This window comes from Pagrus major, chromosome 18 (genome assembly GCF_040436345.1).
Source record: "Pagrus major chromosome 18, Pma_NU_1.0".
Classification (NCBI taxonomy): Eukaryota; Metazoa; Chordata; class Actinopteri; order Spariformes; family Sparidae; genus Pagrus; species Pagrus major.
The window spans coordinates 422863-447333 of NC_133232.1; the positions used below are offsets into that span (position 1 = coordinate 422863).

Genomic DNA, 24471 nt, shown 5'->3' on the forward strand with positions numbered 1-24471 from the left:
AAAAAAAAAAAAAAAAAGCAGAAGGTTAAACGAGTCTGGATGAGTGGAGATACGCAGTCAACACAGGTTTTCTATTCTGCAGAGAGAACTGGTGGTGAGATTTTAAGTTTCTGTCAACAGTAGTATGCTAGCTAACATTAGCCTCAAGCGCTAGAATGATTACTGTTGCACCATCAGCTTCTCCGGGATGCCTGAGAAGGGGGATTGTTTGTAACGGTCCTACTCACAAAGTATTGATGCAATCATCCAGATTTTAAATCGTGAATATCAAACATGTTTGATATTATTGGGGTTGCCACGATGAGTCTGTGGGCAGTTCAGGAGGCTGAAGACTGGATCTGTAAACCCCTCACATTACCAGATAGCCTGTGTCCAACATCGGTACCCAGATGAAGCTTGACTGAGTTTTTCTTGAAAGCTACAAGCAGCAATACCACAGACCAACCAACTGTCCCTTTTGAACAGCATGTTTTGAACGGTCACTGCATTAAACACAATTGGCAAAACTAGTTAGTCCTTATCCTTGAAACTCTTATAATACTAAAACATACTGATTGAAAACACTTCCAATACATTTGGTGCTGTGTCGAATGTGCTCTTTCTACTTGCCTCGAGTTTAAGGTACAGCTTTGCAAAACTGGTTTCATATACTGGATGAAGAGTCGATGTTGCCGGACCATCATTACACCCATGGCATTTGTCGACAACAAGAATAACAAAAACAACATCAGACTCATTCAGTAATATTCTGTTTTTCCCCCCAACAAAATGCCTTTCAAGAAAAGGTGATATGACAGCAAAATCCACAAAAATCAACCTGTGTATCTCTCAGTATCTTTTCCTCAAAAATAGACATGACACTTGAATTTATGAGTACCTGCAGGTTGAAGCACTGACCTGATCAGTACGGACACCTGTAACAGCCTGCGACTCTGTCAGACCTTGATTTACACCCACAGAGTGATGCTTCAGGTCAAGTGCTTGCTTTAAGGAAAATAAAACTGGAAATGAAAATGGGTTGTTAAAGCAGCCGAGGAGGGAATGTCTTGGCTATTTTTTCATGAGCTGAACAGGAGCTGTCTGCGCTGTCACAAGATAGATTTCAAGACTTGAAGTGAGATATGGAGCCAAATAATGGTGGTAACTTCAGTATTTTAGAGTTCTTATTATTTTGGTGACTAGACATGCTTAAACATATTTTGTTTGTGTGTGTGTAATCTGTTAAAACACTTATTTGAAAACAATTGAAAGTTATAGTGTGATGATCTATATTAACTAGTACTTACAAGGAGGCAACTGCAGCAGTGAAAACAATGGGGTGATGGTAACTATCCTTCATTCCGTTTTAGAAGAGATTAAATGTTTTACAAACATACAAATTACCTTAATTAGCAGGTGCATGTGCACCTGTCTCAGCCAGCTGTTCCCAAAGGATGCACAGCAAAATAAACAGCCACAGAATACAGAGTGAAAGAGAGAGGTTTGATACAATGTTATCTGTTTTTCTTTTCTTATTTTAAAGTACTAAATCCTGTGTCAAAACAAAAAAGGATTGTTCAAGTGCACAATAAGACAATTCACCAAAATGAATGAATTCTTTGGAAAATCGACAAATGCAATAAATGGTCACAAAAAAATGACAAATCTGGAATTTGTGTTTCTACTTTGGATTTTCCTTTTCCTTTACCACAGGCTTGACACTAAACTGTCAGCTGGCCTACTGCTGATGGGATGTCACTCATAAATGTTAGCTGACAGGAGGACACTGTATTGACAGTTCATTAGCCCATGTGTCTGTCTGTCTTTCTGCCTGTCTCACCTTCCTGAGATGGAACTGTATGTACTCTCTCGCTTTCTTGGCCCCTCGGTGTCAACACATCTTTACCACTTGGCTCAGTTGTCACTCATGCGCTAATATAGTGTCAATGTGTATGAGATGTGAGGGGGCGTCATGTTACACAGTATGCAGAAGTCTCATATTCATGAAAGTTCAAAATTCATCAACGCTAATTATTTCTGAGCAGTGTCGACGTATACTGAAATAGCTGATTGAGCATTGACTGACTGTCTGTCCACCACATGTGAGTTGTTGTACACCACCATTTATTGGATATAATTTCTCTTGTCTGTATGAGAAATATTTATTTATACTGATTAGTGTATGCATCAATTGTTAAGGTTGTATTGACAAATTCAGATACAAACTTTGTTTAGAATTAGGTTGATAAAACACACCTAATAAAAGCCTTAAATAAGTGGTTAGGAAAACAATGCTTTACAAAAAAAAAGGTAAAAAAGAACAGAAAGTAGCAATAACAGACAAGACAATGTATGGAATCACAGATACAAAGTTATAAGCTCAAGAAAAGGACGAAAAACCCATGAGGAAGATGCTTTTTGTCCTGATTTGGCTCCACTGCTCCACTTTGCTGGAGGCTGTTATGTAGCTGAGGAGAAACAACACAAAGCACAATGACCTTAATAATAATGATGTTGATCTTTGAACAGCCAGGTGAGAGGGGACAACAACTCAGTTATGTATTGATGAGCCTAAACATGTAATGTGTAAAATGTTGGCATCAATCATGTCAACATGACAGGGATCTAATTAAGAGAAGATAAAACTGATATAATATCTGATCTATTGTTTTGGTTAAGTTGCACAAAAACTGATGTCATCCATTGTTTTATCGCACAAAGTGAGTTTGAATTGTTTCCAGCTTCAGAGGGTGTTTAAGATTAAATAAGATAAGTGCCTGTTCTCAGGGCAACAATGGTGCGAGATAGGAGAGAACTTCAGGAGCTGAAGGGAACATGTTCACAGAGAACATGATTGGACCCATAATTGATCCCTGGGGCACACTACACAAAGGAGCAGAACAGGAAACCTAAATACTAAACTAAATGCCCCATGCTAGCACTGAAATACATTTAATCTCCTAAAAAAACGTAAAGTGCGTGTACTGCTGCTTTGAATATACCTTTACTTGTTTCACTGGAAGGGATGCACTTAGAGTTTTTGATCGTTGGAGGTTAAATGCACTTAGTGTACATTTATTTAGATGGAAGTCTCTTTTAAATGAATTTAATGTAACGCAAAGATTAGAATTCAACTTTTTTTCTGGATATTGCAGCCTTCTGAGCCTGTCCAGTACAATATCCTAATCAATAGCTTCAAATGCCGCACTTATATCAGGTAGGACCAAAACAGAATACTCTGAGCATCTGTCTAAAGACGTCATACTGTTGTTCAGGCAACGAAGAGGGCTGCTCTCTGTTGAGTGTCCTCTGCAGAAAACATCTTGTAAATGATCAAAAAATATTTTTTCCACAAACACACAATGCACAGAAGCCTCTTTCTCTCATTTCTCTGGACTTTGCAAATCTTTTTTTTTTGAGAGATGAACCACTTGAATGAGTCTTTCCGTGGAGGTAAAGCAATAGCCGGCATACAGAGTCAGAGATACCTCCATTTCAGAGAGTTATTAATAATATAGGCTGGGACCAATGTTTTTCAGCAACTGGCTTTATTCAGAAAGTATAGCTGTACTACATCTAATGGGTTTGGAGATGGCCACAAATCTGAAATAAAGAATTCAATAATAAATATGCATCAGGAGAAGGTGGAAAAACTCACAGAACATTTACAGTTACAGGATTTATGAGCTCCCATCAGCATTAATACATGTACAGTATAAAAAGGTGAAATATCAAAGCACATCTACTCTACTGCGATTCTTTATTCCATCCATTATTATACTGGAGCATTTTCCGCTGATCTGAGCCACTGTCTAATTAGAGGCCAACCAGTAGCTGATTAGATCATCGCCCCTATCCCTCCTCCAACATATGGCATATTCAATCACCTCAGTGTTTTCATCCACAGCCACTGGCAGATTAGCCCAGGGCTTCCAGTCTGTGATTATGGCCACCTTCGAAATGATTCTCCAATAATCATGTTAGCAGGAGCCAGTAACCCACTGCTGCAAGAAAGCAAAAGGCTAATGGAGCTAAAGGCAGGAGAACAAAGGTCTAAAATTGTCTATAGGGACTGTATGATTAAGGGAGTACAACAGGGCCCCTAACCTATGGATCTGAACAGGGAGAGGAAGACACACACAGATTAAAGAGAATGGAAAAGAAGAAACCTCATCTAAACTGAACACCACAGCAATAAGCACTCAGCACCAGAGATGAAGAAAAGTGGACATCATAACGTAACATTTGAAAAAAAATCTTCATTTGAAAAAAGCGCCAGGACAGGAGGGAAATAGATGGGGAAATACTGTATGGAGGCACATAACGTAAGAGCAAAATAACAAAAGGTATGTGGAAAAAATTATAAGTGGGAATGGAACACAAGTTTAAAACTAACTAGCAAAACTATCAGCAACATCGATAGGGTTTTATTGCAGTGAGTCCCCAAAACTGAGTGGGTCCCCAGTAAAATTTGTGTCTAAACCTGTGTTGATGTTGGCTGAAATAAAATCCCAAATCTGAAAGCTTGGTCCAGTTAACTGGTCTTCAGTTTGAAATTGGTCCCTGAAAATAGAGAGTTGGCTAATTCTCTTTCAAATTAGACCTTACACACCTTTCAGCCATTGTTCATGTCAAAATATAGATTAGTGCAGCCTTAACAGATGTACAGTGCTTTATCCTCTTGTCTGAATCACTTGCCAAATGACAAGGCAGTTTGCCATGAGTCCGTCATTCAATGGAAATCTCCTTCTCTGTCCATACATGACAGATTTTAATCAGCTCACTGTTGTTAACCCTGGTGTTGGCAGGGCGGCTCAGGGGTTCCTGTTCTGTGATTATAGCTCCCTTCAAAGTGTGGCTAATTATGTTAGCTCTCACTGCTAATGCACTGCTTATAATGCTGATTGCCAGCTTCACTGAATCATAACTGTTAGACCTAATTACAAAAAGAGAGGAAGCCATATATCACAGTGATGGTGGGACTTTGGCTGTGAGCTTGGGCACAAAATACCTCACCTGGACTGCCAGAGAGAGAGAGAGAGAGAGAGAGAGAGAGAGAGAGAGAGAGAGAGAGAGAGAGAGAGAGAGAGAGAGAGAGAGAGGAGAGACTGTGAGTACATACTGAAATACTGGAATACACATTTATTTCTGCTTTGTCAGTGTTTTTATCCTGCACCCTTGTCAATTAAACATGTAGAGAATATTTAAATTGAATACGTGTCAAAGAGATAGAATAGATCATGAAGGGAAAAGTATATTGAGTTATCTGTTCACATGTAATTGATACTTTGGGGAAAACAAGAAATACAACAATAACTATTCTAAATAAGCTCCAAAGAACAAGCACTCTGCATATGCCAATAAGGATGAGATGAAAACGTGTTTTTTGCCTGTTTTTAACATATTGTGATACAGTATGCCTGTGCCATTTTGATTAATCTTTTTAAAATGTTGCAACATAGAAACAGTTGACAACAATCAAGATAATTAAAACAAAGTAAAATCCCTGGTGTTATCAGAAGTGTCATAAAACAGTGAATGTATGACAATAATATTAATTAAATTGGCATCATCTCGTGGTTATAATATATGGTGCCGGAGGGTCAAAGGTAAGCTGACGCATCTTGGGTCACAAAATCTTTTTTTCACAAAATCATTTGGAAAGCTACTGCGAGAAAATGTTTGACAAAGGGCAAGCACTTTCAAAGAATACATGGCAGGTGGTGATTGGGCGAACCATCTGTCTATTATTAAAGGCTAAATTCAACCAATCAGATCAGCAGTAGGAGAGTGCAACCACCAGCACTTACTGAAGTCAATCGGGAAAAGAGCAAAAACATGTTTTCCATGGAGAAAAGCCTTCAGTGCTGTTCTTTGCTCTTCTTTCAATTAAATATACTGTCCACTTATGATATAAATGGTGCTATAGCAGTATCTACGCTAACTTCTTGAGGAGCTATTGCTGTGTTCCTCTTTTGCTGGTTGTCACATCTAAAACCATGCCCTTAAATGCCAGTAGTTCCTCATAGTTTGATCTATGATGGGCCTCATTATAGAGAACAAATTAGAGAAACAGGGGTTGATGAATGCTTTTAGTCTGCCCCAATCCCAGAGAGCAACATTGTACCAGACACGTTCATCCGGCCAAAATACCTAGAAGAATGATGGCACTTGGGCGGCCCATTACTGTTAATGCACCAGAATAGGTCCAGACCCCCAGAAATGAACAGTTCTGGTTTATTTGTCTCACTTTTGGCAATCATTCAGGTGGAAGGAAACCATAAGAGTCTGTAACTGGTATCCCTGCTTCAGAATCAGGTTCCACCAAGATTTGAACTCAGATCACTGGATTCAAAGTCCAGAGTGCTTACCATTACACCATGGAACCACAGCACAGTAGCATGAGACTGTTGTGGAACAGTTTCTTACATGCCTGTATTACGTTACTTTTTTACATAACAGCATTTCTGTAGTTTACTGAGACTGCAGCAAACTGATTCCTGTATGACAAATCTTCAGCCAAGGTCAACTTCAGCCATTGTTTAGAAAGACTTTCTACGCACATTTACAATTATGTTTACTGCACACAAAAACAATCTAACACGCTAACTACTCACAGGTTGATATCGTAGAGAATCAGAGGACTTTGAAACATGAGAGATTTTTCACATAAATCTTAACTGAGTGACCTCTCAGTTGTTTCAAATCTTACTGGTACCTGAAACTACTGAATGGCCATCTCTGCTTAAAAAACAGGTTCCACTGAGATTTGAACTTGGATCACTGGATTCAAAGTCCAGAGTGCTAACCATTACACCATGGAACAACAGAACAGCATGGCAAGACTGTCTTAAAATGGTTTCTTACATGATATCGCCATGTATGTTTGTTAATGCTTTGAATATGATATTGACAGTACACAACAAAACCAATAGTACAGAAGATAAAATCAACCTTTACTGGCTTCATTTCTACAAATGGATTGAAAAATTAAAGAGTTTTCAGGTCTCCTTGGTACCTCTGTACAGCCATCACTGCTTCCAAATGAGGTTTCACCGAGACCTGAACTCTGATCACTGGATTCAAAGTCCAGAGTGCTAACCTTTACACCATGGAACCACCACACAGTGCCTTGAGACCGCTGTGGAACAGGTTCTTATGTGATATCACCATCATCTTTGTAACTGTGACCTGGCATTGCAGCATAACAGTGTAGATGTAACAACAACTACAGTGGACAATTGAGAGAGACATACAAGACCATTCTGTACTCTCCAAACAAACATGGCAAGGAAATGTACAATGTTGTGCCTACTACAGGGGCTATAACAGAAAACACCTGTTCAGTTGGAGTGTAGTATGTAAATCGTGCAATCAGGTTCCCCCAAGATTGGAAATGGGAGCCCTGGATTCACAATACAGAGCACTAACCATTACACCATGGAATCACCACACAGTGTATTCAGACTGTTGTAAAACAGATTCTTACTTATATCACCATGTATATATGTTAATGCTTCAAATATGACAGACAGTATACAACAAAACCAGTAGCACAGAAGATAAAAAACAACCTTTAATGGGCGTTACTCAAGGTTAGGGTTAGTGGCAAGCAAGCAGCCACTCCCCAGAACAAATCTTACTCCAAAGTGAAGGCAAAAGTTGGCAGCCTTGTGTCCTGTGTATACCTTATCTCAATGTATGTATATGTTATAGTTGATACAGTTAATATTGTTACTTTTGCAAGAAAGCAGTATTACATTCGTTGCTATAGACCACAGAATTGTATTGTAGGGTCTGAGCCGTCCCCGTGATGGTTCTGTCCGGCCCACGAGGTTGACCACAAACCACACAATTGCACTGATAAAACAAATGAAAAAAAGAAAGAAAATCAAATGAAATTAAGTATATTGGTTTTTATTTTGAAACACTTGTGTGTTGTGATTGCGCTTCCTCCTGTCAGTTAATTGGTTGATGTTAGCAATGTTTGAAGTCATGTGAAGTTTGAGGCAAGACTTAGGCACAGACATGTGGCTGTATAAAACTAGAGCCGTCACATTGGGACAAAACAAGCAGAGAAATACAGAAGTCTGTTGCTGGCTAAGATACAAAAGCAGCAAAGACCTTGTATGAAGCGTCATGGAAGTAAGAAAGAGCATGTAAAAAACAGTTGTGTATTAGCTCACAAAATCGCCAAAAGGAGCAAGCCAAACTTTATTATTTTCTATCCTATCAAAGTCCGTCCCTCTCAAGGCAAACTGTTACAAGGTGGCTTGAGGACATCGTGGGAAATCTGGAAAAGTTTGTCATGCTTTTTGTTTTTTGGCCTTAATAATCCATAATGAATTATTTAAAAATTCATGTTTGTAATATGTGCATGTGTGTATTGGTCAGGAGATGTTGTGCTGGTTTGGATTTTTTTTTCATCGGTTTTGTTTGGCTGTTAGGGATGAGTAGTGTCCATGATGTGCTGCTTTGGATAACCTGTTCCATACTTTTAAAGACTCCAGCATAATTTAACTTTCTTAATAAGATGCCTTGAGTGATTTTCAAGATTTAAAAAAACTGAAGAAAAAGAGTACGTGCACAGTATGATTTCTATCATTTAATCTAGTGGTAAAATTAGAAGTACAGGGTGACAGAATTTGTTTGGCCCTCGGCAAATGGGATTCTCATGTGGCCCCGGAAGAAAAATTGTTCACCTACCCCTGATATAGAGTGCTTCTGTATCACAGCAACATCAAGGCGCTCTGACTCTCATCTGACTTCACTACACTAAATCACTTGTTCCTAGACTCTGTGTCTCCTTCTCACACAATACAAATGCAAACATAAACACAAAACTGCTAATCAATAAAAAATAATCTACGTCCTTATACATGTGTGTATTATGAGTGTGTGTGTGAGGGAGGAAGGTATCTGATGACAGTATTATGCACAGAAACAGAACTCTATACATATGATTATGGTCAAATGGCTGAATTAGGCTACTATAAACACCATCATGTGAAAGAGGACTAATAGGAGACACAGTGGCTCTTGATTGTGTTGTTTGTAAAATGCCAGACACATGCACACACATAAATTGTTATATAATGGACCTAATATGAAAACCAATATTTTCTTTATGGCCTTTCGTTGGCAAGTAATGGAGGATAAAATAAAATGTACCATGAACTTGTCTCAGTGCAAACTAGAAATCGCACACTGCATATACTTCCTCCTCCCTCTGCTTCCATCCCTGAGAGACAGTGAGTAATATATTACCAACACTTCATATAATCACAGTAGTGCTATGTTGGAATTTGTTAACATGTAGCCAAATCAGCTTGCAAATACATGTTCAAAGTAAGGTTTCTTGTAGCCTATATCAGCTTTTTAGGGAACAAGTTGTGTTCCACAGTCTTTTATTAGATATGACATTATTTATAGTATGATTTATGAGTTTGTGCTCAATTGTAGGGTTATGAATCACTTCCTAGACTAGGGAAATGTCAGCTTTTGATACACAGCTAAAAGTAAGTGAAATAATTAGATTAGATTCAACTTTATTGTCATTGCACAGAGGAGAGGTACTGAGTCGACGAAATGTAGCTGATGCACAAATAATGCCAAGGTTAGACACACATAAAGAGCATTTCCTCCAGTTGCTGAGCAATTGCATCTGCATTGCATCATGGTATTGACGGGTTGTGAGTTTGTGCTAATCTAATTTACAGCCATATGCAAACATTCTGATTTAATGCACACAAACTAACAAACTGAGTAACTGTGTTGTTAGAATGAAAACTTGCATATCCAACTACTCTTCTCTTTAGAAATATAGGGTGTCATGCAAGAACCACTTGTTCAACTAGATTCTTGAGTGGCGTATGAGTAATTTAAGAGAACATTGTTACATTTACCAATTTTCCTGCCTTTAGAATATTTCACTCCCCCATCCTACAGTTGTCCAGACCTCATGTAAGAGTCATGTATAGAGCTTCAATGCTTCCCACAATGACTAAAACACGTCTTATTTGAATGAACTTGGAATGAACTCTATAGTGATGTGCTTCACGACGTCTCTTTTTACTGAGCAGTGCAACACTTTTTATTTATATATTAAATATCTTTGGCTTTTTTAGCTTTTGAGTATTTTGGCTTAAGTATGCAAACATGATAGTTCTGTGTCAGTACAGACTGAACCGTGTGTTGATGTACACATAAATGTTTTATATGGATGAGGCGCTTCCAGTTTACAGCCAGGGGGTAAAGGCTGCTTCGGAGAGAGCAAGTTGGTCACTTTTTATTGTGTTATCTGCACAACTGTACTTGACTGGTGACCACACCAGGTAAAAACTTTTTCAGTCCATGTCTCCTTCCACAACTGGGCCAAATCTTTCAGGCACCAATGCGATAATTTGGGCTACTTCTTGTACCACCTCTAAGTAGAAGCTGTTTGATATTTATTCATCCATAACTCTATAAGTGAATATTTTACATTTTTGATGTAATGTTATCCAAGAGACTTGGTCATTTTTGTTATTGTGACCTGAGGGTTTGGGTTTGTCTAATCATACAGAAATGTGTCCTGGGATGAAACCCTCAAACTTATTTTGCTCATTCCCAGCACTACATGTACATACAGTACATACTTTACATTCATGACGATTGGAAACAGGGTTCGAGATCCAATTAGGCTTTTTTAGGCTTTGCAGATCAAATCTGGCAACGTGTGTGTGAAGATCCTCCTTTTTGAGTGGATGAAAACTGCCCAGAAATTGAGGGTATTCATTGTGCTAATCAAATCTCATGACTGCACAACCGCTCAAATACACAAACTTCACAGAAAAAAGGTCAGACAGAATAAGAAAACAAACATTTTTCTGCGTGAGGGCTTATTAACAAACACAGCTGAGATGATCCCAGTGGAATTTTTAATGTGGCTGTTTGTCATTTTCCTGTAAACCCTTGTGCTCAATGGAGCTGGATGATCTCTGGTTGTAAGGGGTTTTCACACTCCATCAAATAAATGTATAAGTGAAGTGCACATGTGCTGAACCAAACATGGGTTTCATTGGTCTTACTGATTGATGATCAGACGTCTTTTGCAAGATTTTACATATTGATCACAGTAAGTGCCAGGTATTGATTCCAGAGGTTCTCTAACATGGTTGATAGTGACCTCTGTAAGACTCTGCACTCTGCACAGAATTCTTAATTTCTGTGTCAGACTCTTTCTCCAGCATGACTTACACTGACCAGTGTAATGCCTCTACCCTCAATCCTTTTTTTTGTCAGACTAATTCTTTTTTCCATCAAACTCATTTTCCACTGCACTCAAATGCTGCCCTTTCTTTACACACTTCACCTCTTCTAGTTTTTAATTCCATGTTCAGCCTAATATTTGGGGGTATATTTTTCATGGTAATTGTAAAAATGTACTCAAATTGAACTTGCTACTAAGCCACTTGCTACTGAAGCAGACTTTATAACACATGACTGAATACCATGTTGCCATCTAACACGGAAATTAACTTTGCACAGTGTTTTATTAAAGTAATTTGTGACCCAATCATGACCTCATGACACTCTCCATACACTCCCTTTTCCTTGCTCCACCCAAATGCACTGTGCTTGCACTCTCCTCCATCAAATTAATAGAACATAGTCTTTATCACTGATCTTGACCCATAACTAATTCTCTTCAATAGCTCGCTCTATTTCCTCTATGTCTCTTTGGCTGCTGATGTTCCCTCTAAATTTAATGCAGCGCAGCCCCTTACCGGAGTTATCTTGACTCATAACCATTTGCCTTGCTCTCTTGCTAAACTCCCTGTGTGATTGATAAAATGCTCTCTTTCTCTTTCATTGATCTTTGAGTGCTGAGAAACTTTTCTTGCTGTTTTTCATAGCTCGTTGTCCTCATTCTTCTCTTTTTTTGCTGTTGCCTCCACTTGTCATCTCTTCAAGGTTAGAGATTGCAGGACACATTTTACAACACAGAGACAGCTGCTGGCACACAGACTGGGCACGCAAATGTGTGGATACAGACATACAGAATGCTGAGGCGATACATTATCAATAGATTATGTCAACCAGGCTTGATAAAATGTTTTTTAAAAAAACAAAAAACATGTCTATCACACACAATATGTGTACATTATCACTTAACGTCAGGTCTAGGCCATGGTTACATGTTATATACTGTTTAGTTAGGGCTACATAATATGTAACATGTTAAAATTGTGGGAAAATTAGTTATCACTATATGCATGAAGAGGTCTTTTCCATTGAAAATGTGAAGTAGGTGATCGCTGACTACTTGCTGACTGGAGGCACAATAGTACCGTAAACTGGGTGTTAACAGAACTCAATATGCACACCTGACACAGTTTACAGGATTGTTGAGACTCAGCATGGTGAGCTGGCTATCTCTTTGCAAATCTAGTGGTGTTAGACTAACACAATTAGTGGCTATTCACCAGTGACGGGTTTGGTGCGGCGGGACATCTACAGCAGAGGAAATGTGTTAGCAGCAGTCTTAGGGGCATTGCGTCAGACCGTCACCCCCAGGGTGCTGTCTTTGAAGAGTTGGGAGCAAGAACGGGCTGGTAACTTAAGTTATGTATGTATGTGACATTACTTCACCGCGTTAGTGACTCTTTGTACTACTTAACCTGACTTCCTCCTTTGCTGCCATAATAATTACAATGTCCTAAAGAGGTAGCGGACCAAAAAATAATGTAAATATGGGTCTTAATAATATTTTTACACAGTCAACCCATATGTTTTTCTGATCAGGGCAGACTGTCATATACACAGGCACAGTAATTCCAGTGTCATGTCAGTTCAACATGATTTGCTCTTAAAAGCTTATTTGGGGTTATGTCAAATTAATTTGGTGTGCTATAAGCTATAGTTTTGTTTGGGCTATAGTAGACTACAGTTATTTGGACACCAAAAAAAGAACATGTTATTACAGAAAAGTCTGGTGTGAACGCTCCTCTTGGCTCATTAAAGCTCATCCTGTCTGCTGCATTTAAAGGGTTAAAATGAATGCAATGCAGGCTGATGTTTGCAATTGTCACCCATTGACACACACACATTCACATTGGGCCTTCACTTGGCTGTACACAACTGCTCCAACATTACAATCTCCTTTAATGCATGCCTGTTCTCATTAGCCTGAACTTTAAAGAAGCATATCCAACATCCATTCACCTTTCCACCACTTTTTATTTTTTTTAACCTGCTCTTCCTTTCTATCCCTCTCTCTTTCCCCTGCTTGGCTTTGCATGTGTGCTGTCGATCAAGGTTAGCAGTCAGACGATACCCTACGCCTTGTATCACCTCCAGGGCCCATGAAACCTCTCGCTGTGAGAGAAAATGAGTTTACCTTCAATTAGCATATTACTCCAATTAGCGCGTTACCCTTCGCCCCATTATCGCTGAAGTCTAATGAACAAAGGCTAATTAGAAATTAATCTGCTTTTTTTTTTCTTAATACGAATGACCTTCAAACACTAATACAGGATAAGACGAGGTTTTTGTTTGGGAAAATGTATCATTAATTGTTGCACACGCAAGAGAACCTTATCACCCAACCAGGCGGAAAATTCAAAACAAAGCTAAATATCATATTGAGAAGTAAAGATCATCAGGTTTAGAGAAACAAACATGTCCAAATTCTATTTTACAAATTCATAAACTTTGTTAGGGCTTAGAAGTGAACTCCAGACTGATACATTGAATTGATGTATTTAAAATAGGTTTATTTGGCTTTAAAGTGCTGTCTTTTTTTCTTCTTTTCTTTTGCCAAAATATCCATTATACCCCAAATGCAAAGAAAGACACGAAACTCATCTCAGGTTAGTCTCATGCTGACAATATAAACAAATCTTTCCCCAACTAAAGAGTCAAGTGTAATTTGAACAAAGTCATCAGTCTCTAGTCACTGCTCCACTGACCAGGAATTGGACAGCAGATTCAGTTTTTATGGTGGGGTCCGGTTTATGGAGCTGTTAGGTCTTATTTATTTTATAGCTGACAGGAGGAAAATTGTTTTGTGTTGACCTGACTGTGTAATTAAATGCTAATTAGAAAATGGCACATTAAAAAGCCTCTGTATGAAAAGGTGCTGACACATTTTGGAGTGATAATTATTGCTGGTGATGTAGTCAAGACAGGTTCAGTTGAGACCAAAGATACAGACGGCTGCTGCATAAGCTATCTGTATACATCACATGAGACGTAACATTGTCAACAGGATTTCTATTTGGAAACTTTTCAAAGGCTGCTATTCAGCTGCCAACTCTGAAGTCTTGCATGATGGAGGTTCAAGCAGCACTTGAATGCGTCACAGCAACAAATACAAGGTTAGCAATCACAGAGGATGCAGCAGCAGAGTTTTCAAATCAAATATAGTAAGTGGGCAAAAACTTGCACAAATACCAGTATGAACCATGAACATCATTTTTAAAAATGTATGCAAGTGTCAAAGGGAAGAGGAGGAAGAGGAGAGATACTCCACACTCCTGCCATCACCCTCATACAATCAACCTTCCTCAAAATTACGTTTTTATTGTTATGGAGAGATATTAACAAGTTGTGGTCAAATGAAAAAGACATCCTAATGACCTTTGTAAGTTGACCTGTATGTTTGTCGTTCTCCCCCTGACACGTCAAATACAGCAGCCTGGTCAGTAGCCTTATGGTGCGTTCAGACGATAAAAATAACCACGAATGCACGGCACCCAGCTCGATGAATCTCACTGTCTGGAGCTGCGTCTGGATGAATGCAGCTTCCAGCACTACCTGAGGCTGACCAGTGCCCAGTTCTCGGCTGCAGAGCACCTGTTCATCTGTCTCCAGTGAGTGGCAGTTGAATTAATATTTTTTACTTAGGTTTTATTCATTTTCATGGAAGTACAACAAAGCAGAACACACAGTACAAAGCTTGGTGTGGGTAAACTAAAAACTTCCACTTATTCTCCTTTGAATAGTCCAATCTCTTCAGTCTTTGTGATGGGTTTTATAGACAGTCCAATGTAGATTGTTGCAATCTTTGAGTATGTGTAAATTTCTCCATATTGTGCAATTCATCCACATTGTCCAACCAGTTTCTCTGGGTGGGTGGGGAGGGGTCCTCTTTACACCCTTTCCTTGTAATAGCTTTTATTGACGCCACTAGAAGTATTTTAACCAGGTAAGTGTCTTTTCTTTGAATGTGTTCCTGTGTTAAATTTCCCGCGTATAACACATCACAAATCTTAGATAGTTGATATCCTAGAATTGCTGTCAACCCTTTCCATACATCATCCCAGTTCTTATTTATTATCACACAATGCCAGAAAGTATGAACATGATCAGCATTATGCTCTCCACACAGCGCAGAGCTGTGGGAGTGACAGTTTCTTAATTGGTGTTTTAAAATCAATAAATATTAACTGTGACCAGCAAGTAGACATAGACTGAATGAACCCAAAACAAAGAGATTTTCTGTGTGATCTGACTGCAATAAATGGATCAAAAGGACGCTTATATAACAACATCATAAGGCCGCCGTGTAAAAAGCCTGAATTCATGCTCTGTCAGGTCTGTTGGCCAGAACGCTGGCATACAACTTTTAAAATGCTTGTTCCCTGAATGGAGTTCAGATCGATCAGAGCTATACTGTGCTGACATATTTCCAAAACTTACCAGGTAGTCTGACTTTCTCACTCATTTTCCTCCACGGCAGCTCCTCCTTTGTTCTGTCTTGGTACAAGAAGTTGTTATCGTACAGCTCTGGGTGTCCGCAAACAGCCATGATTACTGATTATTATCCTCTCCTCCATTGATGTTCATGTTCAATGTCCAGACATCAGCGACATGAACATCATGATGCCAGCGTCACACAGCGCCACAAGAAAATTTTGCTTGAGTTCAATATTTTCAACTCAGGTGATTTTTCATGTCATCACTTCAATCGCGTCGCACCAATCGCATCCATACATGCCGCCCGGAGCAATTAGACACGATATGGCCTTTTAATGCATCTTGTCATTGACTTTGACTGTAATCTAGTCATAGCAACTGCTGCTTTGCACATGTCAATGAGTCTCTTTCAGCAGCAAAAAGAAACACTGGCAATCCAGACATTCAGTGCAAGAATAACAAGCTGTTAAGCATTCACTGAAAGAATTACAGATATGGATGTACTGGTAAAAAGTCTTGTTACTGACCGTTAGTAATCAAATTGCAATTACTGGCCCTATTTGTGAAATGATGATATATACGAAGACAAAGACAGCTACATGCTGCCAAGAGATGCAACACTGGTAATGGTATGGGAACAACTCAACCTTCACTGACTAATTTTTTCCCCTTTTCCCAAAAGCAGTTCAACATTTCTCCTACCTAATAAGCAACAGGGTGAAACACTGTACAACAACAGTGTGAGATGTTACGTGGCAAAGCTTTTTAAATACATTTGGATGTACACCATCAGTAATACAGCACATCAGAACATGGTATGCATTAGTTTGCTGTACTGAGTAATAGTCATTAATGTGTGTTCCCACAAGGTCACTGCTTCAGCTCCTCTGCTTGTGTCCTGGCAGCTTTCAATAACCTCAACTGACAAGTCAACACTCCCCTCTCCTTCCCTATAGCCATCTTTCTTTTTACCTGTCCGCCTCTCTTTCAATCTCTATCCATCTCTGAATTGTGTCGGCATTGTGTTCTCAGCCCCTTGCCCCCTTTCTCCAATCCAAAAATCAGTTTAGTGCCCTGCTCTCTAACCTCCGGCCCTTTTTGATCTTCCTCGTTCCGTCCCGAAAGAACTGACTGACATCATTTCTCCCTTTTTCCAGCTTTGCTTGTATTCTCTGTCTCTCTCTCCTAAAAAGTAGTACTGTGCTTATTATTGTCCGAGTCTTGCTGTCATCGCTGCTAGATGGACTGGGTCTTTTACAGATTAGATTTACAGGCATGCCAAGGATAGGAACATGCCTCTGTATCTCTCTCCCCCAACATTCATCCATCCATGCATCCCCTCTGTCCCTTTTTCACAAATAGCACAGTTGTAAAAAACCCATACCTCTCTACCTGTCTATCTAATCTAATCTGTATCTCCCTCAAGTCCTGTCTACACATCCATCCATCTACTGAATGTATTCTGTCATCTTTTCATTCTGTAGTAAATGTTTTATGTGGTTCCCCTGACCCATACCGATGCACCTACCAGATTCCTATTGCCTTTTATTAATGACGCATAGATAAGCAAATAAAATGTATGTTTGCTGCTCTGGCAATGTTCAACACAGATGTCATTTATAGTCTGATGATTAAAGTGGTTGAAACATTGTGTGTCTGGTAGGTGATTCTTGGAACAACGCATCCACAGAATTGATAAATTGTCAGTATCTCCCAAAACGACATTCATCACTGTTCCCAAAACAACACGTACTGAACCTGCGTGGTACGATCAGTTTGGTTCGGTTTTGGAAAATACTGTGGTTTGTGCTAAAATCACTACTTTACTTTTGTTACTCCCATTCCAAACCAACCTAGGTAACTTACCTTACATTATACACTTGACGTTATAGAGGTTCCCTAATGCATCATCTGAGAACCATGAAAGTCTGTACTAAATCGAGCGCCAATCCATGTATTAGATGTTATTTCACATCTAAATCTTGCTTTTTTTAGGACATTAATAGTCAATAGCCTCCATCCTCTGGAAACCTGGAATATCTGCACCACATGTCATGGCAATCTGTCTATCCAGCTGCAGTTGAGATATTCCACTCGAAAACAAAAATTTGACCTCATGCTGGTGCGAGAGGTAAGGTCAGGGGATCACCAAAGTCAGTGGGCTACAGCCCATGCCTATCCCTACAAAATGTCATGACACTAATCACAATTGTTTTTAAGACATTACAGGTTGAGTGAAGTGGTGGACCAATAGACTGGCCAACACAATGCCATTCATAGAGCCACATGGCTTAAATGTCCAGTGGTGCTGATGTGGTTTCCCTCATCATTTAAGGAATCATTTTGTATAACAGTCCACAACATACTGAAAAGCAAACTTCATTGATGGGAAATCTCAGTAACAGACACAAACTGGAGCACAGACTGTGTAGATCATAACCTCCTTTAAACACCATCCTGCTGTATCTTTCTCTGTGTATATTTATCCCTCTATCTGCTCATTCATTGATATCTCTCATCCTGTTCAATCTATTTAGATACATCCCCCTAGCCCCCCTACAATCAATCTGTCTATGTACTTCTCCATCCATCAATCTACTCATTCCTCTGTCTGGCCTTCTATTTTTCTCCCCATCATCAATCCACCAAATCCTTTTAGTGAAAGCTACATATATATTGCCTCCCTCCCCATTCAGAGATTACTCTGAAACCTTTGGAAAATGTAAGTGCCAGCAATCATTGTACACTAACCAAAAGACTGACTCAATTGCTGCCCTTCTTTCTGTCCATCTACTCACCAGTCCCGTCTCATTCGTCACAGCAGTCTGCAAATAAAAACACAAGTACATGGCCACTCCGTACCCATCAAATGTCAATTATTCTCCAATATCAAGAAAAGATACGTTTTACTTCATATATGAGACATCTTCCATCCAACTATCACTGAGTCATCAGATTGTTAAACTCAGCCATTTCATGGTGTTTCCTTCATCTTAAACAAAACAGACTGTTTAGCATTGTCAATTACATTTTTGGCAAAAGTTTAAATCTTTCATGGTACTTGACAACTACAAATATGTTAATTTCACTATGCACTTACCACACATGTAACTTAAACTCCTTTTCGACCAAGGTGGTTCCGGTGCCAGTTTAGAGCCAGTGCCTACTCTGGAAAAAGTCCTTTGCCTCCTGGTCAGGAAAATTGGTTCCAGGGTGCTGAATTTGGCTGAATTGCTGCATCGTGCTCCAGCATCCACCAGAAATATAAGTCCTGTAATCTGCTCCGGAGGGCTGCGGACTGCCTGAGCTGGGACGGAGCAGGTATGCAGCGCAGCAGACCTGGTGGAAGCTAACACATAGACTAGAGTGAAACCTACCAGCTCCGCTGCTGTGGCAAAGCCGTAACGCAGTGGACACGTATCTGCTTTCATTTTCAACCTATATGGTTGTTTTTCTGAGGACAGGCTCAAGTATACCCACGCAGACAGCTGAAATCACAGAGTTTAGCCAAGTCACGTAATTGAAATAAAAAAACAAAAAACAAAGATGGCACAAAATGGTCTATGGTCTAAACACATCTCTGATTTACTGGTATATTACTAAGCATCCAGCATCCCTGATTTTCTGCAGAACAGAATTCTGAAATGTTACAACAACCTGTCTATTTTGAATAAACTGAAAGATTCCCCTCTCTCACGCTGTGTCTCTCTCGTACCCTTATTTGGCTATCAGATCTACCTGTTTTGAACAACCTGAGAGATTTTCTTCTCTCACTCTCTATCTACCTACCTATCTTCCTTCTCACTGATCTCTTGATCTCCAATTTGCTATAAATACGTTTATAGGGTTAGGGTTACAACAATGTACCTGTCTATTTGCAGCAGAGAGGACCAGACTCTGGTAACTATCTGATCCAGCAATCATAATCGATGGTAGAAATCCAAGATTAAATCAAAAAGCATTAAAGAATGAATAGCCTGCTGTTCATGTTTCACAAGATTTTAGTTTTCATGTAGTTTGTGTGTGAAATCGCTGCAGTCGACACGACTGTGCTGTCAGGCGCACGGAGACAGCACCTGTCTCCGTGCGCCTGACAGCACAGTCGTGAATGGGAACATTAATGATTGGCTTTTAGTATTTGGTAAGAGTTTGGTAAGGGAACAAATATTTTCGATTCACTATCAGTTTTTATAAAAGCCCATATATGAAAGCTAGTTGATTTCTCATGTCAAATATTCTCAGAAGTGAAGTGAGTGATGAGATAGCATACGATTATTGTAAATACTTGCTAATGTAATATATATCTGGGAATTTCTCATACTATGCAGTTGAAATGCGCCGCATGTAGCAGTCCCATTGTTTGAGACTTGCTGTCTGTCTTTCTTTGTTTTGGGCTGATTTTCCAAATCTCTCAAGCCTAATTGCAGGGGATTCAGATCACCTGTGCACAGGATGGGGAGACTGACTTCTGATTGAGGAGTGGAAGCAGCTTGGGGCATTTCCCTCCCAGCCAATCATGGTGTGACGACGCCCTTTTTGTGAAGGCTTAAAAGAGGTGAGGAATGGCACACAGGGGGCTCTCACACTCATTCTGAATCCTGAATCTGTCCCTGACTCCCTGAGAACCTCATTCCCCTTAAATTGCCAGCCAGAAACTCTGGCCTGTTTTGGCCCAAAAGTGTTTTCTTGGCTCTGACCTCCATTCTGAGTCTCTCCCTGACCCATTGAGAACCTCATTCCCCCTTAGATTGCCAGCCAGAAACTGTGGTCTGTTTAGGCCCTATTGGATTTTCTTGGCTGCCCACATCTTTCTAGCGACGAAACTGTGTTTATTTGGGAACCCCTTAAAACCCAAGCCCCTATACACCTTCAGTTTGACATTTTATTTCCCTGGGGCTTGTAGGAGGCATTTGTTTGTGATACCCAGAAGAGGCATTTGTTAATTGATTTATTGTCCAAGTAGTGGACATTGGGCATCCCCCCCTACATTTTCATGTTTTTTGTTTCTCAGGTGTTCCTGATCAGTTGATTAGGCCCTGCCCCATATTTAAGGGAGGTTTAAGGGGAAGGCGCTGTCTGACACACCAAGCAGTCCTGACCATTTGTGGTTTGTCTTTTCCCTTAGTTGGTGTTTCTTTATGAGGATGGAGAATCCGTGTATCATTCGTTCATTCGTTTTTCAAAATAAAACCAAAAATAAGAAAACGAAAAAACAATTCCTTTTCTCAGTATTCCTTTCCTAAACTAAAATGAAAAAACGGATAACGACTCGTTTTTTTCAGTTTTCGATTTTATGCTCAAATGAATAATGGAAAAAACGGATAACGAGCGTTTCCCGTTTCATGTTGCAAGCATTTGGTACCTACACCGGAAATTACCGTCACCCGGAAGTGGCCTGGAGCAAAGCTAACGTTAGCAGAGCCAGTCAATTCTCTGACGTTACCAGAGCGTGGTAGAAATCTCGGCATGCGTTTTACCATCCTCAAAAAGCTGTCCAATTATATCTGCATGATCCTCAAGTCCTGCCATTATTTTTGTTTTGCGCGCCCTCGCAGTACAGAGACGGTCACTTCCGTCTTTCCGAACTTTTTTCAGATCAAAATGGGATAAAACATGAAACGGGAAACCCTCGTTATCCGTTTTTTCCATTATTCATTTGAGCATAAAATCGAAAACTGAAAAAAACGAGTCGTTATCCGTTTTTTCATTTTAGTTTAGGAAACGAATACTGAGAAAAGGAATTGTTTTTTCGTTTCCTTATTTTTGGTTTTATTTTGAAAAACGAATGAACGAATGATACACGGATTATGGAGGTCTGGTAGTTCTGTTTTCACAGCTTTGTCCGTTTGGTTTATGTAGTTTTCTTCGGGGAGGGACGTTCTGGGTCCTATGGCCCACTGCATGGTTGGCCCAGACTTCCCCCAATCTTTTTGTTATGGGCCAGGCCTCCAGACACTCATAGTTTTGATAAATTAAATCAAACATTTCTACATATTGTTGCTTTTATGGAGATTGTCTCAAAGAGCACTAATTCAGCACACCACCACCCGGCAGCTCTGTGCCATTAAAGGACATTCATAGCGGTGACAGTATCAAGTTTCCTCAAGTATCAAGTGGTGTTTATAAACCTGCTGCACAGTTCACCTGCTAATTTCAAGATTAGGGCTCTAGATTAGAACCCAATCATGGCATGAGTGAAAGGGGTCTTGTTCGGAGAGGCCAGAGGACCCAAAAGTTTGTAGTATGTTTTCATAAACCCCCAGATTTTAATCCTGACTGGCCTTTTTGTTATACTTTCAAAAGGCATCAGTGAAATCACTGCAGTTAGAAACCACTTTCCTGGCTCAGAGCTTTGAAAAGGAGATTTTACAGGTTCCATCTTTCTCCCTCAGTTTCTCTAAGTTTGCTACCTGCTTCCCACTCTTTTTAGTCCATCACTCCTGTCTGCATGTATTTATCTCCTCACCTTTTTTTATGTGCTTTTTGTTTGTCCCCCTTAACCAATTCTTTCAAGGACTGGATTTATGATGCATTTCTTCTAGTCTTATCCTCTTTATCTCATTATTCAGCCCACTCTGGTATCAAGATAATCTCTCCTTCTGTCAGATTTATCAGTCTCTCTCCTTGTCACCTTTCCTATAGTGATTTACTTAACATTGTTACAATTACAATATGTGCAGCAGCCAGGCATGCGCGGTCGTAGAGCACACCATCAGCCTTCTGAAGGGCAGATGGCGTTGCCTTGATGCCACGGGAGAAAAGCTTTCATAAAAGCCCAAAAAGGTGTGCCAAATTGTGCAGACATGTGCCATGCTACATAACGTGGCACAGATAAAGAAGCTTAACACCACCCGCTGCTGATGTCCGTGCTGCCACTCCAGTGCTTTTTTGGCATTAGTGATGCCAACGCAGTCTGTCTTTTTCCACCTGTCAGAACTCCTCAACTGGGCCCATCAGAGCTGTGACAATCTTGCAGGCCTTTTTTAAAGAATGCACAAAGACTCGGTAACACAAATCGGCAGCCTTCATTCTGATCTCAACGACACACCTGTAAAGCTTGCTGAATGCCTCTTAAATGGTTGTGACATCGTGGTGACAAAATCAGTTCACAGACAAGCAGAGAGATGGACAGAGGCGAAAACAATATCAGCTAGACTAGGGTGGATGACAGAGATTGGAGTTATGTCGCAGAGATCTGCAACTTGAAACAAATGTGGGCACATGGCGAAAAGTCGGGGTGAATGGTCTTTTGCTCAGGTTTGCCCTGCCTTGTTCTTGATTGGTGTCAACGCTTCAAAATCTTGCTCCTGACTTGGTCTTAGTTTAGGTGGTATCTTCATTTGAAGAGGTTTTTGTTTCACCCTGAGGATGAAGGATTCACTGTGTGGAAAGTAGAAATAAGTTGAATTCCACATTATTATTTAATAGCATTTTCCACACCGTGTGCAGTGATTCCACAACAGACATCAGTAGTTTTTCCTCAGAACACTGCACGTCTTATTTAAAGTCACATAAAAAGGTAGAATGTAGGGGTCAGGTCAATTATGGAATGTATTTTTCTATGGTAGAGCAGGATAAGGAATCGATAGCAAGAGTAAACTTTTCAGCATGATGGGATCTCTGATCGAAGAGAGGGAGCATCTGATTAAATGTAAACCTCAAGATACTGTGTGAGATGAATAAGCTTGGATATAAACTCAATTAGACTTTGAAATATGGAATATACATTAGAGATGTCAGACTGTATCCATGTGTGTGCACACATACCAATCACATGGCAGAAAAATAAAAACATCTCTACATACACTGCAGTAGAGCAGCTATCAGACTCGCCTGTAATGAATTCACAAATCAAATCGGCATCGACTGAACACAGATGGTGGTGGAATGGTATCAATTCTGAGTTTGAGAAATTGTGTTTGTGTATATGTGCACGCATGCATGTCTAAGGTGGCATGAGAGGCAGAGATGAACATTGAACCAACTTATGTTTATTGGATGTACCTCAGCTTGCAGTGCTGGTCCAATCCCCTCAGAAATGTATTGGCATTGGTAAGAATCAATATCCTATGCAGCCTGCTGGTCATAATGCAGACTTATTTGCTCAGCCTGCATGCAGAATCACCCATCACGCCACGGTAGCCCTCAATCAGACACGGCATCCTAATTTATACACAAATGCTCGCAGTGAAGTGTGTGTTGGGAATTGATGGTAGGGCAGGTGTGGTTATTAGAAATGAATATTGATGATGATTTTATTAAAATTAAATAAAATAATTTTCAAGTCATTAGAGGGGCACCACCCTGGAATCAGGCACCAATAACCAGACCAAAAATAGTCTCAAAAGAAGGGTTCACTTTAAATGTCAATATTTTACAAATATTTACAAAGGAACAGTGAAGGAAATGAATCTGAGCACTGACCATCACAACTGGCAATTATCACAAAACATGGACACAAATTCAAAAATGATGATTTTGCCTAATTATGTGTCTAGAATTCAAAAATGGTGGCCGTGAATACGTCACCTAAAGGTAGTCAATTGAACAAACGAGATTTGAACGGCTTCATGTGCACTTTGATTGCACACTGAATTTGGAGGGATAGTGACCTACTGTTCCAGAAGTCGTGCTACCATGAGGAGTCCGCCTCCATATAAAAAGATATGCCCAGACACTAAGCCTCACTTGTAGTCGTGTCTTCCTTAATCCAGCTTGCTTCCTTGGCGTGGAGGCGGTTGCAGCGTCCTGCATTGGCTGTTGAAACAGCGTAGACAACGTGGGCATTAAGAAAACGGGCAAAGCAGCTGT

General features: G+C 39.9%; 1 non-coding gene across 1 annotated transcript; it reads right to left on the reverse strand.

Annotated features, from left to right (window-relative positions):
* Positions 1 to 6295: 6295 nt before the first annotated feature.
* Positions 6296 to 6367, reverse strand: trnaq-uug (transfer RNA glutamine (anticodon UUG)). The gene has a single exon. It is a non-coding gene; the product is annotated as a tRNA-Gln (tRNA).
* Positions 6368 to 24471: the final 18104 nt, after the last annotated feature.